Raw genomic sequence first — 17,308 nt, 5'->3', positions numbered from 1 at the left:
GCAAACAATAACTTTTTAATTATTTCCTGTACTGCCCTGAGCGTAAATTTGTAAGTGTGGGAGAACCATTCTGTCATTCAAGTTCAAAATGTGCCGTGGCGTTCAATCTGGATATAAGCTTATACTTTTTAGCTCTTGAATGTGGGCAGATTTAACTTGTATTGTGTTGAATAGTTGGTTGACATAGCACACGACACAGCTATTTCTCCAAGGCAGCTCTTTCTTTGGAAGCTGGAACAGAACTAACTGCTCAGCCAGCCTGCTTTTATACCCTGCTGGCTCAAACAATGTAACAAACCTAACTCAAAGTCCCCTCCTAAAGTTCCCGCCTAAAACAACTGACGAGGACCTGAGGGAAAACTCCAATACATACCACCCCTCCCCACTGAGAGTTTCGTTAGTGCAACAGCATAATGGTTTCAAGGTACAAAAGCATAATGGTTTCCTGGTACATACTTCTATTTACCACGCATTGTATCTTGTACAGAGCTAACATAGTCCCTTAAGTAGGCTGGCCGCTTGGTGACCCTGTTGGATTGCCGAGGGCCAGTACTCGAGTTCAGGGGTTTTTCCGATGCCTGCTGAGGCTGCCGTGCAACCGATGGAGGCGGTGAACCCAAGTGTTCAGGCTCCGCTACTGTCAACAAACCCTCCCTGGTTGGACTCTGTGGTTGATTCAGTGCAGCAAAAGTCCGAACCCCGGGAGAGTCCGGCTTGGCCTCTGGCGTGGCTTCGCTAAGTTCCTCCTCTGCAGGTTATGAAGGGGATGATGATGGAACCTCGCCTTCCATTGGTGTTCGTTCTATAGTTGGAGGTGCAGTTGGGGGCACTGTGGTAGTGTCCAAATTCCCAACCCTGTGGCTCAACTGATCTACGAACGACCGTCCTCGAGCGCCACCTGGTACGATCAAGGCCCAGTGACCCCCACTACCGTAGCCGGCACCCAAAGAATGTCCCCCACCAAGTTCTGAGCAAAAACCCGATCTCCCAGAATGAAAGACTGTGGCGCATTGACACACCCCGGGGGTTCGGCCACACTAACGTTCATCAACAATTCAGCTGGACTCCGCCCTGTAGTTGCATGAGGGGTGATTGTTGCACGAGCAAGTACTCTGTGACTCACTCGTGCCTGTCCCCTTGATTCAGGCGTGCAAGCAAACACCGTATTTTTTGCTCCATAAGACGCACTTTTTCCTCCGAAAAAGTACCAGTAAGAGGAAATGTCTGTGCGTCATATGGAGCGAATGCATGGTCCCTGGAGCCGAATTGCCCAGGGGTGAAAAGCAGACCGTGCTTTTTTTTTAGAAAGAGCTAAAGGTTAACAAGAGGGAAAGAGAACCCACTCAGCAGCTGATTGCAAGAGACCGGGAGGGAGATAATAATAATGATAATGATTATTATTTATTTATTTACTTACTTATACCCTGCCCATCTGGCTGGGCTTCCCCTGCCACTCTGGGCGGCTTCCAACAAACATTAAAATACATCAAATCACAAATTAAAAACTTCCCTAAACAAGGCTGCCTTTAGGTATTTTCTAAATGTCAGGTAGTTGTTTATCTCTCTGACCTCTGATGGGAGGGTGTTCCACAGGGCGGGTGCCACTACCGAAAAGGCCCTCTGCCTGGTTCCCTGTAGCTTCGCTTCTCGCAACGAGGGAACTGCCAGAAGGCCCTCGGTGCTGGATCTCAGTGTCCAGGCAGAACGATGGGGGTGGAGACACTCCTTCAGGTATACAGGGCCCGAGCCGTTTAGGGCTTTAAAGGTCAGCACCAACACTTAGAATTGTGCTCGGAAACGTACTGGGAGCCAATGTAGGTCTTTCAAGACCGGTGTTGTGTGGTCTCGGCCACTCCCAGTCACCAGTCTAGCTGCCGCATTCTGGATTAGTTGTAGTTTCCGGGTCACCTTCAAAAGTAGCCCCACATAGAGCGCATTGCAGTAATCCAAGCAGGAGATAACTAGAGCATACACCACTCTGGTGAGACAGTCCACAGGCAGGCAGGGTCTCAGCCTGCATACCAGATGGAGCTGATAGACAGCTGCCCTGGACACAGAATTGACACAGCTAGCTCCCTTCCCGGTCCCACCCCCTTGCCCAGTCCTCCATTGTTGTGTTTCCCCAGCGACATGTGACTGGCTGATTAGATTATCTGTCTGGAAACTGTAGAAATGGCTCCCTCCCCCCCCTTTCCTAAAGAAGCTGCAGAACTGTGAGTTGAACTCCATAAAAACAGGATTTCCCCCCTTTGCAAGGTAAGCTGCACAACTTTGAGCTGATGCTCAAAAAAATGGAGCTTTCCCCCTTTGCAAAAAAGCTGCACAACTGTGAGCTGATCCCCAAAAAAACTGGGCTTTCCCCCTCTAAAAATTAGGTGCGTCTTTTGGTTAGGTGTGTCTTATGCGCGAAAAATACGGTAGTTACAATAATGCAAAAATAAACATCACTATTACATTTCATTAATTACATTTCATTAATAATTGACCCGCCTAACAACAAATAATTACAATTACAACAAATAAAGGCTTGAAATATCTTGCTTTGCATGTATCTATCTCATATACAGTGGTACCTTGGTTTGTGAACGCCACGGAGGTGTTCGCTCGCTGAGGTATTTGTTCGCCGAAGGCACGCTTCTGCGCCGATAGAGTGCTTTCGTAAACGGAGGTAGTCGTTAACCGAGGTTCCACTGTACAGTATTGGTTTCACCTTTTAAGTTGCATTACTGAAGTGAATGCACTTTTCGATGATATTCTAATTTTCCGAGTTTCACCTGTACACTTCATGTTGACTGAGGATGTTAGGACCAGTGCAGGTGTGAGAGTGGCCATAACCAAATCTAAATCTGGAATGATTCCAACTCCAGCTCCCCAAAAACAGATTATTGAGCGAGCACCTCAAGCAGTTACCAGTGGTCACTTCATGAAATGGTCTCTAGTTTACCCTTGCCATAATAAATTAATTAGTTCTTAGGATGCCACAAACCTTCGATTGTTTTTGCTTTCATATACAAGTTTTAAAAGATCTTGGCTGCAATCCAGATGGCACACATACATTTAAAAAAAAAAATTGTGGGGGGAAATCCTGTTCCTCAGCTTTTTCCAGGGAACTCGTGAATTGCATTTGAATCTCCCAAATCTAGAAATAAATTTGAGGTTTTAGTAGAAGAGTTATTTAAAGGGACATTTAGGGGAACGGGAGGGGATGTGTACAATAGGGGATGCCTAACCCCTCACCATAGACCACTGAGTACACAGCAGCCAAGGTCTGAGTCTGGCAGAACCAGGGCTATATCCCGCACCAGGTCAAATTAATAGGACAGTCAGTACAAAAACAGTGCCAACTATCATGTTACCAAACCTATACAGGTCCCCAATCCTATGTTACATGCAAGCTCAAGTATTTGCAAGGATGCCAGATGCATGTGATATGTGGTGATCTTTATTCCACAGGTAATACCACAGAGCTTATTGCACTTGGAGGAATTAAAAAAAACAATTCAGTCCCAATTTGAGTTTAAACAGACTAATACTTATTTACAGTGCCAAAATTATTGTCATTGAGTAAAAGGGTTCTGCGGCTTGAAGCACCAAATGCTATTCTGCATAATAGCAAGATGGTTAGTTATTGCAAGGGTGGGGGAGACAGCGCTGAATATGGAAGAGTGAAATGAAGGCCTAGATGCACCAAGGGAATGCTCAAATACAAAAAGAGACATGGGGGGTGTTGGGAGGGCAGAACCAACCTGATTTGTCAGTTAATTATTTTTATTGTCTTACTCAGAATGGATAACCAAACTAAGTCTACATGCACATTCTCCATCCTAATGTGTTTAATGAATGTGCAGAGGGCAGAGTAATTCTCTGTCTGCTGGCCCTCCTGCAGTTGTCCCTTTCACATTAACACTGAAGGCAGAGAGATCTGGGGTGGGGTGAGCAGGCATGGTTCTGATCCCTGTCTGAATATTCAGTGGATTTTGAATTCCTAAGATCCAAACCAGAAACTCCAGGTCTCTGGGTTGATGCTCCTCAAGATTGCATAACTACCTTTAATGCCACCTGACCTGATATGGCTATAAATACTTCCAGGTCAAGCCTGAGGCAGGAGGCAGGCTCCGGACTTCTCTGTGTCGCTTGCTGGCCGAGCTCCAGATAGTGTGCATTTTCTCCCTGCCTGCATGTTTGATCTCTGTTAGCTTTCTTATCCATTTACCTGCCATTTTGTCTGCTGCCTGCCAACCTCTTTGATCCACCTCCCTTACTAGCATGGGTATAGCCAAGGGGAGGCAAGTAAATCAGTAAAAATACCCAACTGAGGTTCAGCCCCTCTAACATGAAGCCTCCCCCCCCCCCAATATAAATCCTGGCTACACCCATACTGCCAGCCTCTTCTGGAGGGGGGGGGGGGGTTCTACAGGATCTGCTAGAGTCTGAGCCGGTCCTACTGTTGGCACAGGATGGCAGTGGGCCCACATTGAGCCTCTTCACTGCCAGTCTGGGATCTGGTGTAGCAAACAAGTTTTTTTCCTGCTGCCCCACAAATGGCAGTCTCCACTGTTACCAGTCTGGGAGTAGAACTGCAGCTGAAATGAAAAGGCCTACATGCCAAACATAGTGTTGAGTGCAGATGATGCATTTAGATAGGAAATTTAGATCCAGTCGTATGTGTATGTGTAAACATTGTGAATCAGCAAGTGAGTGTCCATTAACATCATGGGAACATGACTTTCATCTCAGCTAAGAATTAGTTCACCATTGGTCATTCACATAAACTGCTACTGTGGCCTGATCTGCACAAGCCCCATAGATATTTGACATTTTGCTGTGCAAATTTTAGAAAAGCCCACACGGATTAGTCATTTTTCCAAAGCGTTGCACTTTAGCTCTGATAGAATGGCTTGATTTCTGTACTCTAAATATTTATCCTGTGGTATTTTAATGTATTTCCCCCTGAGATTTCTACCTCGACGTTTATAGCCTGCTAGTAGCAAATCCAAGAGGGTAAGACTCACATATGTAACAAAGAATGAATCTTCTGATCCTTTTGACTGAAGCATGCTATGCTTTCCTGCAGTGAAACAAACTGGATGACTATTTTAGGATAATTGAGTTGTTTGTTGCCTGGAAAAATGTGAGTTATGAGAAAGACTCAATATACTTCTCCTACTACCCGACTTACCTGTATATTGCATGCAAGAGAATTTTATTTGTTTTATGGAGGGTATACCCCTTTCCTGCACCTTAAGGATCAAAAGCACAGAAGCAGAGATAATTACAAAAACAAATTTAGAAAAAAGTGAGTCTAAGCTGGATAGATTTACAAGAATATCATAGGGCACCTTGTCAAAGGCCTTGCTGAAATCAAGATAGGCTACATCCACAGCGTTCCCTTCATCTACCAGGCTTGTAATTCTGTCAAAAAATGAGATCAGATTAGTCTGACATAACCTATTTTTCAGAAACCCATGCTGACTTTTAGTGATCACAGCGTTCCTTTCTAGGTGCTCACAGACCATTTGCTTAATGATCTGCTCTAGAATCTTTCCTGGTATTGATGTCAGGCTGACTGGGCGGTAATTGTTTGGGTCCTCTCTTTTCCCCTTTTTGAAAATAGGGACAACATTTCCACCAACCCCATTGAATTACTCTACTACTTTAGGGTAGTTTTCCTAATCACTTGAGGCAAGTAATGCCATTCTTTAATAGCAGATGTACCAGTTTGTTTGTAATATTTATTGATTTTCAAACATTTCAAAATACAAAAATCCACAAAGAGAGAAACAAAGAGCAAAAGGGGGGGGGATGGCAATATGACATAAACAAAAGAGAAAAAGAAGCGGGGGAGAAACATATCAATTCTTACATTAACTTGACATTGTAGACTTCCTCGATTCCTCCCACACTGGGTCCATTTTTAAATCTAAATTAAGCAATTTTCCTTTATCATCTTAAATCATTCTAATGTAATTTTTCCATTATCTCACAACCAATTCTAATCTACACAGAGGGGGGGAATCAACTATCCTCAACCTATAATTCATTAATTAATCCAAATCTCAATTTATTTTCCCATCCATCTCTAATTCTTCCTTTAGCCCCACAATTTATACCCCAATTTTTCCCCCATACATTCAAATATTATTTCTTCTATCAAAATAACCTTTAACCACTTTTATTTAATTCTACCCTCCTTCCCCTGGGCTTCTCCCAGATGCTTCAACTAGCTCCATAAAACGTTCCAGTTTTGGACCATCTTAATCAAAGTAGATGTATCAGTTTGGAAGGGAAATGAGTCACACTGCCAAAAGATAATGAGGTATATATGAAAGAGGTCATAAGAACATAAGACAAGCCTGTTGGATCAGACCAGTGGCCAGTCCAGTCCAGCAGCCTGTTCTTACAGTGGCCCACCAGAAAGCCTGCCAGATGTACTCAACAGGACTCTGCCTACTTTTGATTCCCAGCAAGTGGTAACATAATGCCTCTGATTAACATAGCCTTGCCCTTCGTGAAAAAACCATCCTAGTTGGTAGCCATCGCTGTTCCTTGTGAAAGATAGTTCCATAACGATGTGCTCTGTGAAGAAGGACTTTCTTCTGTCTTCAGTCTTCCATAATTCAGCTCCACTGGATGTCCATGGCTTCTACTAGTATTATGAAGGGAGCGGGGGATACTTTTCTCTAGCCACTTCCTTCAAGCCATGCACAAATTTCTACCATGTCACCTCTTACTCTCCTTTTCTCTAAGCTAAACAGCCCCAGGTGTATTTTTATGTTGTGAACCACCCTGTGATCTTTGGATGAGGGGTGGTACACAAATTTAAATTATAATAATAAATTATAACAAATTCTTTTCAGCTGGAACTCTCCGGAACCCAGTTCCGGCACCTCTCAGATAGGCACCATTGCCATTATAAGAGAACAAGGGAGGTTTTCATGGTGAGGTCTGGCACCTCTTTTCCTAGAAAAATAGCTATCATCATCATCATTTGCCAAAGGAACCATTTACCATACATCTGCCCTCAATCAGAAATCTTAGGAAGAAGTCAAAGTGTACTTGCTTCTTGGCAAGCCATTTGTCAACTAGTCACATACTAATATAGCATGTAACTTTGCATGCGGTGAGTCATTTTCGGAACTGTAGGGATGAGTGAGTCACACAGCCTAGCTTCCTTCACAGCTACTCAAATGTTTAATGACAAACCTGACAAATATACAGAAGGTATGATGACTAGCAATAAAGGAGTGTGGAGCACCAGAAGCCACTGCATAATATTACTGTATAATACTTTTAAATTAAATAGTCTGTAGGGGTGATTTAGGGACACAGGTGGCACTACAGGTTAAACCACTGAGCCTAGGGCTTGCTGATCGAAAGGTTGGCGGTTCGAATCCCCGCAACGGGGGAGCTTCCGTTGCTCGGTCCCAGCTCCTGCCAACCTAGCTGTTTGAAAGCACATCAAAGTGCAAGTTGATAAATAGGTACCGCTCCAGCGGGAAGGTAAACGGCGTTTCCGTGTGCTGCTCTGGTTTCGCCAAAAGCGGCTTAGTCATGCTGGCCACAAAAACTGTCTGCGGAAGCAGACAAACACCAGCTCCCTCAGCCTTTAGAGCGAGATGAGCACTGCAACCCCAGAGTTGTTCACGGCTGGACTTAATTGTCAGGGGGGGTCTCTTTACCTTTACCTTTCAGGGTGATTTAAATAAGCATGCCCCCTTTATGGATAGACATTCTGAGTTTTTAACAGCTGCATGAACAGGTAGAAACCAGCAGGCAAAACCTTACCCATCACTGCTTTGCTGGTTGATTTCTGCAACTGTTAAAATACAGATTATAAATATATTCCTTTTAATCACCCCAAGAAAACCTCTCCCCCACATCCAGGTGGTATTTTTGTATTTTCATAAAACAAATATTATTTGAAAAAAAATGAGAACCAATAAGATGGCCACATTATTTTAGGGTGAGCTCTTTCACTGCAAGGAGAATGTTACAACACATCAGGTGTGGTAAAACAGTTGTGTGTAACCACCCCTAAATTTGGCTGAGGGCTGTGCTCTAGAACTGATCTAGGGGTGTGTTTTTTTATTCAGGGCAGCTCTTGTTTGCAGGTGCCAACACCCGCAATTAAGGGCAACAAAACATCAAATCTCCTATGCAAGCAGTTCATATGGGATGCCATTAAGGATAACCTCCTTAATGGATTTTCGTGCCAATGGGAGGGAGAATTCCCGCTGAGGGTATTTTAGAATCTGGAGTACATTGGTAATACAACGGTGCCTCGCTTAACGAAATGTTCACTTAACGAAAGGTTTTTTCTAGCGGAGGTTGCCTCACTAGATGAATTCGTTTTTGTCTAGCGAATTGCGGTTTCCCATAGGAACGCATTGAAATTCAATGCGTTCCTATGGGCAAAAAAAAATCAAAAAAAAATCAATGCATTCCTATCGGATTCGCTAGACGATTTTTTTCGTTATAAGAAAAGACCCGTGGAACGAATTAAATTCGTCTAGCAAGGCACCACTGTAACAGCATAGTTTATGCAAGAGGATGTTACTCAGAAAGAGAGAGACTGAGTCCCCTCTGGATGCAAGTCCTGTGCTGGAGGAACACCTTTACATTATAAGTACACATACCAAATGAAGTGTGTGACACAGATTTGTGCACGCAAGTAAGCAAAGTCACTTAACAATCACACAATGCTGCTCCTTCCCAAAAAGCAAAAAGTGGAGCGAGGGGCCACTTTCAGATGCCATATTATTTGATACTCAGTGAAGGAGGTGCTTGCTTGCTTGCCTGCTGAGGATAAAATTGGGATGGGGGCACAACCATGCACAGAGTGCTGATATCCCATGGAGGATTGGCAGGATTAGTAGGAGCAATATTGGAAAATTAAAATTGCAGGTTCAGGGTCTGAGAAGGTTGAATACCATTGATGAGATGGTGACTTACTCTTAAAATTCTTTGGGGACGGTGTGGATTTTCAATTAGCTAATAAAACACAATTTCTGCTCCTGCAATCACGCTTCCTTCAAAGTACATCATACAAAAACCGCACCCTGTGTGAAACTTGCCTACATGTAATTTAGAAGACCTAGCTTTTTAGGAAGAGATTTTAACAGGAAACTAATGCAAGAGGCAGACAACTCTCTAGCCAAATGATTTCTGACTCTGCTCCCCAAACCACACTGTGAGCACATCTGCAACATATTTAAAGCTCGGCTGGCTCATACTTGCTACTCCCTGTGGTCCTTTTTAATGAAGGGTATGAAAAATTAAAGTCCTTAGCAGACTCATGCAAACTAAACTGCTCTCCCAAGAAATGCATGATCTCCTCCCTGCCCTCATGTAAAATACTCTACCTAGAGATTTTATGACTTTTTGTTTTGATGAAAGAAAGATAGACAGGATTTTCCTGTAATTTGTAATGCTTTCAAGGCCATACATTGCCTGTTTTCAAGTCAAAGGCTCCATTTCAAGGCACTGGGCTGGAAATAAGAGCATTTTTACAGCTTTTCAATGCCAAAATGTGAGTCTCTAGCTAATCAATCCTGCCTCTACAGTACATCTTTAATATAAAAAACCCTCTGAACCTTCCTCCCTACTTTCCCACTCAAAGCTTACAATCAATCAACACCTAAAACTTCAATATCAGCCAATAGCCTAATGAAGAGAAAAGTATTGGCAAGCTTCCTAAAATTACATGCTGATACTGCTGTTAAAAAATCTGTGTCTCCTACACACAGAGAGCTGGCACAGAGAAGGTGAGGGGTAAATGGCATTTCTGTGCACTCTGGCATTCATCACGGTGTCTTGTTGCACCAGAAGCGGTTTAGTCCTGCTGGCTGCAGGACCCGGAAAGCTGTCTGTGAACAAATGCCGGCTCCCTCAGCCTGAAGCAAGATGAGCACCACACCCCATTAACCATCCAGGGGTCCTTTTCCTTTACCACAGAGAAGATCCAGCCCTGTGTAATCATCAGCCTAGCAAAGGCACTTGGGCAATGCCTAGTTTCTGTTTCATGATCTTTTAAAGCCATACCTGATCCTTTAAAGGGAGACCTTTTAACATCACAGTAATCCAAGTTTATGCACCAACTACCGGTGCTGAAGAAAGTGAAATTGACCAATTCTGTGAAGACTTACAACACCTTCTAGAAATGACACCAAAGAAGGATGTTCTTCTCATTATAGGGGATTGGAATGCTAAAGTAGGGAATCGAGATATAAGGAACAACTGGCAAGTTTGGCTTTGGAATTCAAAACGAAGCAGGGCAAAGACTAATAGAGTTCTGTCAAGAGAACAAGCTGGTCATCACAAACACTCTTTTCCAACAACACAGGAGATGACTCTACACATGGACATCACCAGATGGGCAGCATCGAAATCAGATTGATTATACCCTCTGCAGCCAAAGATGGAGAAGCTCTATACAGTCAGCAAAAACAAGACCTGGAGCTGACTGTGGCTCAGATCATCAGCTTCTTATAGCAAAATTCCAGCTTGAACTGAAGAAAATAGGAAAAACCACTGGGCCAGTAAGATACAATCTAAATCAAATCCCTTATGAATACACAGTGGAAGTGAGGAACAGCTTTAAGGATTTAGATTTGGTGGACAGAGTGCCTGAAGAACTATGGATGGAGGCTCGTAACATTATACAGGAGGCAGCAACGCAAACCATCCCAAGGAAAAGGAAATGCAAGAAAGCAAAATGGATGTCTTCTCATTTCTTCTCTTTCTTTCTCTCTTCCTGGAAAGGCTTCACTAGTTAATCATTTAATGGTTGTTATACTTTCTCTTTTTAAAAAACAACAACACAATTTTATTATAGGTTTTTATCCTAATATGCCATAAAATTCAAACTAAACTAAAGAGAATAATAAAAACAATAAATCAAACAGAAAAATACCAGAGAAAAAAGAAACTAAAATACATTAATAATAATCCTCATGTGATCATCATAAAACACAAAATTATAAATATATCCATGTAACACTCAGTCTCTATTTTATCTTAATCTTCACAGGTTCAGAGAGTTGAATCCTCCCATCTCCCACCTGGGAGAGCTTTCCCTTCCTCAGTCTCCCACTTCGGTTGCTGCATATCAAGGAAAACGGCTTTCTGATATGCTGTGCACCAAAGCTGGATTTACAAAAGCGGACCCAAGGGCTGGCACATAGCAACAAGCTGGAAAAAGGAGCTAGCCTCTCTTTCTCTGGTCTGGGTCTCCTCTATTGCCAGATTTTCACAGGGTATGCTTGGGGATAAGTGTTGAAGGCAAAGCATCCTCCCCTACTCCCCTCCAGCTTCTCTCCTCCAAATGGGCAAAGAGCAAAGGCTGAGTCATACATGTGTACAGTAAACCCTATTATGGCCTCAACCCAAACAGATTGTGTTCAAGATGTTGACATGCTCATCTTGCCATGAAAGCTCTATAGGCAGTATTTGATCTGTGCCTGCCTCACACACGCAAGGAAATACCATTTGCTGCTGAAATCATTAAACAATATGCAGGTAAAAACTCTCTTAGATCCTTTCAGTATTATCTACAGAATAACAAATTTATAGTTTTTGCGTATTTTTTCCACAGGATTTAGAAGGGATTTTGTTCGCTTGTTTGTTTTTGCACCTTTGCTACTTTTTTTTCCTTTGCAGAGGTTTTTACACTGGTCTGTGGACCACTGCGGATCCGTTACAGATGGATAGGTTGGAAAGGTGGAATGGATAGGTGGAAAGGTTGCAGAACACTTGTCCCTGCAACCTTTACTTGTCCCTGTGCTTGATTTCCCCCCCCCCCCCCCCCGACAGAAATTGAGGTCATTTTGATCAGGGGTGGATTATTAGTCAAACCAATCTTCCCCTACAAATTGACCAGTTAGAGGAGCGATTCTTAGTGGCTTGATGTCAGGCTTGGGAAAAGTTATTAAAATATATGTTATAGACATGCTTTTATTTATTGAACAAAAAAGGGTGTTTGTCAGAGACCCCCAGCAATTTTCAAGTGGTCCTTTAAAAATAGGTTTTGAGAACCACTGTCTTAAGGTATCGTAGCTTTTGCTTTAGATTGGAAACTGTGAGCAGGGTTAATGTTCTTCATAATTTTTGTACAGCAGCAAAGGGCCCCCAAAGTTGATTGGCATTGCCATTCAAATGGTGTCATGTTATCAATTATGTGAGGAGGGCTTACCTGGACCCCCCTAATATTTTATTAATGTTGGCACCCCTGTACAGCACCTACCCATTATAGGCACTTCACAAATAAATACCCCAAACACCTTTCTTCGAGAGCATGCTTCCGGTCTGGAGAAACCACATTCTCCTAGCATTCAAGTTAAAGCATATTGCTTTTTTGGAAACACTGTCCTTACCTGAGCTTGTGATTTGGACTACTCTTCTAGAATGAGATTGAGTATCAAGGTGCCTATTACACTATTGATGAGTGTAATTGATGAGTGTAATACATCCAACAGATGCCTATTACACTATGGATGAGCATGACACAACTGTTCTTCCTACACACACACACACACACACACACACACACACACACACACACACACACCATGTTGAAACTCTACTGCTCAGCCTGCATAGCAGGGTCAAGGACCACCTTTCCCCATATGAACAGACCCAGTTCCTGTGATGATCATCTGAGGGTCTTCTTTGTGTGCCTTCTCCATGGAAGGTCCAGAGGGCGGCAACATGGGAACATTCTTCATTTCTTTTCTGTTTTATTTTCTCAGTCATTTTTCTGTTTCTTCACTTCTCACTTCCCTCTGTGGCCCCCTAGTCTCATGCCGTGCCCCTCCCCCATTTACACAGTGTTCACCTGTGGCCCCCTTGGAATATCCTGGGGGGGGGCAGTTGAACACTGACCTAAAACATTTGAAGAGCACTAGGCTGTGGAAGGCTGCCCTAGCAGGATCCTCAAGAGTCACCTCAAATCTTGCTATAAGTGGGATTTGGTGATAATCTTAAGATATAGATACCATTTCCTTCTCTTTCTATTGCCACAAATTTATCTAGTCTTAGTGAAATCAATTATTTCTTAGAAATTTTGTAGAAGACAAACTAACCAAAAACATCTCCACACTTTGCATTCGGGGTAGTCAGTTACAGTTCCAATATTCAGAAGTATGGTTTGGGAAGGCCAGTGGGATATAGTCACCAACATTTCCCTTCCCAGTCATTCTAGTCACATCTAATGATTCCTCAGAAATATTTTAGTTCAGCTTAGATTAGCTCAGCTAATTCTACAAACCAGCTATATTGCACTAGGCTATAAATCTCTTTAATAAAAAAAAAGGTTTGTTTGTCCTATCAGAAAATAATTGGGTAACCTTACCCTTAAATGGCTGTGTGAATAGATTCATCCCATATGTTTGAATGGTTCTATAAAATGTGAAACACTAATGCAGTGGTGTCCAAACTTTTTTCAAAGAGGGCCAGATTGGATGAAGTGAAGAGCCATGAAGGCTGGCCAAAGGGCCAACCAAGATTGTTGACCTTTTTTTAGGATTGAAGTTGTTGAGTTTTTTTAAGGGTTGAAGTTGTTGGGGTTTTTTTTTTAAGGTAGAAATTGAGGGTTTTTAAGGATTTTACCCCAGGAAATGAACTGCCACAGGGGCCGGATTAAACCGACCGGTAGGCCACATTAGGTCTCCAAAACAGGCTTTGGACATGCCTGCACTAATGGAATAGTTACAATTACTAACTTACATTGGTCATATACCAGCTTAACTGTCACAGTTTTCCTCAAGGAATTAGCAGAATTGTAGACAGGTAAGAGAGCTGAGAGTTCTCTGCTATGAATTCTTAGCCCGCCTTTCAGAACTGCATTTCCCAGGGTTCTCAGGGGAGGGAGAATGACATTATGTAACTTATAAGTTTGTAGTGCAGTTATGCCATATGATAGGATAAATGTTGATAATATTTTCTGAATTCTTGTTGGGAAGAGTTTCAAGGTAACATGTTATAGGATAAGGCATCCTCAGGCAACCCTCATGCTTGTTGCTATGCCTTGATATCATAGTAACCATTATGTCATAGTGTGGAATATATAGGCAGCATTTTTTTCAAAGAAAATGTAGTTCTCCCCTTTTAAAATCTCTGGTATCTCGATCCATGGCAAAAGAGAGTTTATATCCACTAAAATGGAGTTCCTTCAGACTGTAAGTGTTTTCCCTTATTAATAATCCATTTTCAAATGCATTAGCATGCTGAAGTTATTTTGTTTTTGTTCCATAAAGTCTACTCACGTGTCAAATTATTTATATGTGTTGAAATTCAGAATGAAATAATTGCACAGGTTGCATGACCAGGGATCAGAACATGACACTTTGTGCCCCATATATTTTATGCTAGATTTATTTAACACATTTTAAGCCCCCTGTTTAGGGTTCCTATCCTCCCAAGGTAGGTTACAATGCATCATTACACTACAATATTAAAATTCAAAAAATTTAAAATAACAGTAAAATGAAGAGAATAAAATGCTGCCTAATGAGATGACGGGTAGCTTTCACCTTCTCTCTTTCTAATCAACTTGATACATAAAGTCTGGAGCTCTAGTGGGGCACCATTTCAGTGCAGAAAAAGGCTTTGAAGAGATTTGGGGGCAGGCGGAGAAGTTTCATCATGGTTTAAAGGCCTGGTCTTGGAACATATTCAAGATTAAATACATAGAACCAATATTATTTGGAAAGTATATGTTGGTTGTTGGTTGTAATAACTATAGCAATTGTATCAACACGCGACAACAATTGAAAAGAAAAGAAGAAAAAGAAGAAAGGGACTTATTTGTTTGGTATGAATACCTAGTATATTAGACCCTTTGTTTACCAAGCTAGACAGGTGTGTGATTCTGAGGTTGGCTCCTGAAATGCCATCATGGATGCTTACCTCTTCCTGGTTGGATACCAGTTGGGGCCTGTTGGGCAGGGAGAACAAAGCGCAAATGGCTGGGCAGCTGCTAGGGAAAATCTCCCGGGGCCCCCTGGAACTCTGGCTCAAGTTCCTGCCTGCTGCACCATCTCAAATGGGCCAATCGCTGGCCTCCCCAGTGGGTGTGCCTCGCAGGCTGAGAGGGCATTGGCTACATGCCTGCCCTCTATTGTATTCAGCATTGACTTATATCTTCACTGTACTTTATCATTAAGCAAAGTCCTGTGGAAAAGGACTTGAAACAGCAAATTTCTAGAAACCTCATAGAGTTACAGTATATGTATTTCCAAGTGAACCTCAAAGACTTAGTCTTTGTTGGCCAAGGAAGATCAGCAGTCCATTGTTCCATGTTCCATGTTCTTATGTGTTAATCACTTTAGATTCCTTTAATGACAAGGGATTGTTGTTTCTTTGTCCTGAGAAGCTCACTGGTTAGCTCAAATTTCAAAAGAGAGCAAGGCAATATACCCAATTCATGCTTCTCCACTCCTCTTGTTGAAGGCAATGAGCTTGTGGCTAATAGACAAATGGCATACTGTCCTTATACAGACTTTTCACTGCTGGGCAGCTGTTCCATGCACTGCTCACAAAGCTGTGAGTCTTTAGATATTCCAGCATTACTATTAAGGGTACTGCTATTCCCCCCCCCAACAATATGCTAAGCCAGGCATCCCCAAACTTCAGCCCTCCAGATGTTTTGGACTACAATTCCCATCTTGCCCAACCACTGGTCGTGTTAGCTAGGGATCGTGGGAATTGTAGGCAAGGGCGTACCCAGGATCAAAACTAGGGGGGGGGGCAAGCCATGGTCGTTCAGGGGCAGGGCCAAGGCATGGGAGGGGCCACAAAGTGGGAATGTGAGCGGGGCTACTGGGCCAGCGGGCCCGACGACTCGGCGGCGGCTGCAGCCGTTAAATGAACCCCCTAAACTCTCTCACATGAAATTCCCCTGCTCTGAAGACACCGCTCCCATCCATTTACGGCCTAACCACCCCCCTGAAAAACCCCTTTGGGCCCCGCTTTCCCTCCTCCAGGTCCCCCCGAAGCCTTGCCAGTTCCCACCCTATATATCTGGGATGGGGAAGGGGCTCAGAGGTCTGCTAGTCCTGGGGGGGCCATCCCCCCATGGCCTGGGAGGATACCGGGGACCCCCCGCCAAGCTGAGACCCTCAAAGAAGAAGAAGAAGCTGCCACCGCCGCCTCCCCATTGCGAGGGAGCAAAAGATGGGAAAGGTGGGGTGGTGCAGCGCAGGGGAGCGAGCCCCCCCCCAGCTGCGACCATGCAACGCAGGGCCTCTCGGCAGGGGCAGCAAGGGAGAGCATTGGAAAGAAGGAAACAGCAGCCAATGCCCGGAGAGGGCAATGCACGCAGGGGGAGCAGAGAGCTGTGCCACCCCCCAAGGCGGCTCCTTTCCTATTGCCCGGGGTGGGGGGCGGCAAGGAAGGGTCGCTGCCGCTGGGCTACTCCTGCCACCGGCAATCCGGCGCAAATGCCCCCCACGCAGCTTCCTTTCAGCAGCCGCAACCACCGCCTTCAGGCGCCACCCCCCACTCTTCCTTTGCGGGCTTCTGCTGCTTCTGCCCGCTGAGGCTGCACTGGCTCCTGTCGGTGCACTTCCTCTCCCGGCCCAGGAGGAGTCTCAGTAGCAACTCCTAACTTGGGGGGGGGTAGGTGGGGGTGCGGAGGGGGGAAGGGGGCAATTCCCAGCCCGCGGCGCCGACGATCGCAGTGCAGCCTACCGGGAGGCAGAGCGTGGCAGTGGCTGCAACCAATGCAGGGAGCCGCGTCTCCTTCACTTGCCAGCCCAGCAGAACTCTTAGGCAGGAGAGGTTGCCGCACGGCACGGCTTTCCATTGGGAGGCGCGAAGGCTTTAGTGGGCGGGGATTGGTGCAGATGTAGGCAGGGCGGGCTGAGAGGGAGGAGCCACCGCCGAGGAGCCGCGGCACCAGCAGCGTTTCCTCCCCCCCTGTCAACAAGCGGGGCGCCGGGTATTTGCTTCCCTAGTCGGGCCCGCGGTTTGGCCTTCTGGGGGGGGGACAGCTGCCCCTCCCTGCCCCATGCTGGGTACGCCCATGATTGTAGGCAAAAACATCTGGAGGGCCGCAGTTTGGGGATGCCTGTGCTAAGCCAGCCTTTCTCAGCCATTGGTCTCCAGATGTTGTTGGGCTACAACTCCCACCATCCCTGACCACTGGTACTGCTAGCAAGGGATGATGGAAGTTGTAGTCCAACAACATCTGGCGACCCAAGGCTGAGAAAGACTGCCAAATGGTCACTTAGTATTTTGCTCTTATTTTCTTGAACATGTGACTGATCTCACTTGCCTTATTTGAGGGCTTATCCTGTTGCCTAACTCTAGT

General features: G+C 44.4%; 1 protein-coding gene across 1 annotated transcript in view; it reads left to right on the top strand.

Moving 5' to 3' along the window:
* The window catches only part of LMNTD1 (lamin tail domain containing 1), a 152,256-nt gene that overhangs the window by 1,979 nt on the left and 132,969 nt on the right, over positions 1 to 17,308 (top strand). The gene's annotated exons all lie outside the window — the stretch shown is intronic.

The sequence above is a fragment of the Zootoca vivipara genome, chromosome 9 (assembly GCF_965207765.1).
Source record: "Zootoca vivipara chromosome 9, rZooViv2.hap1.1, whole genome shotgun sequence".
Lineage (NCBI taxonomy): Eukaryota > Metazoa > Chordata > Lepidosauria > Squamata > Lacertidae > Zootoca > Zootoca vivipara.
Note: the sequence above shows the minus strand (reverse complement) of the source record. Positions and strands in the feature narration are given on the sequence as shown.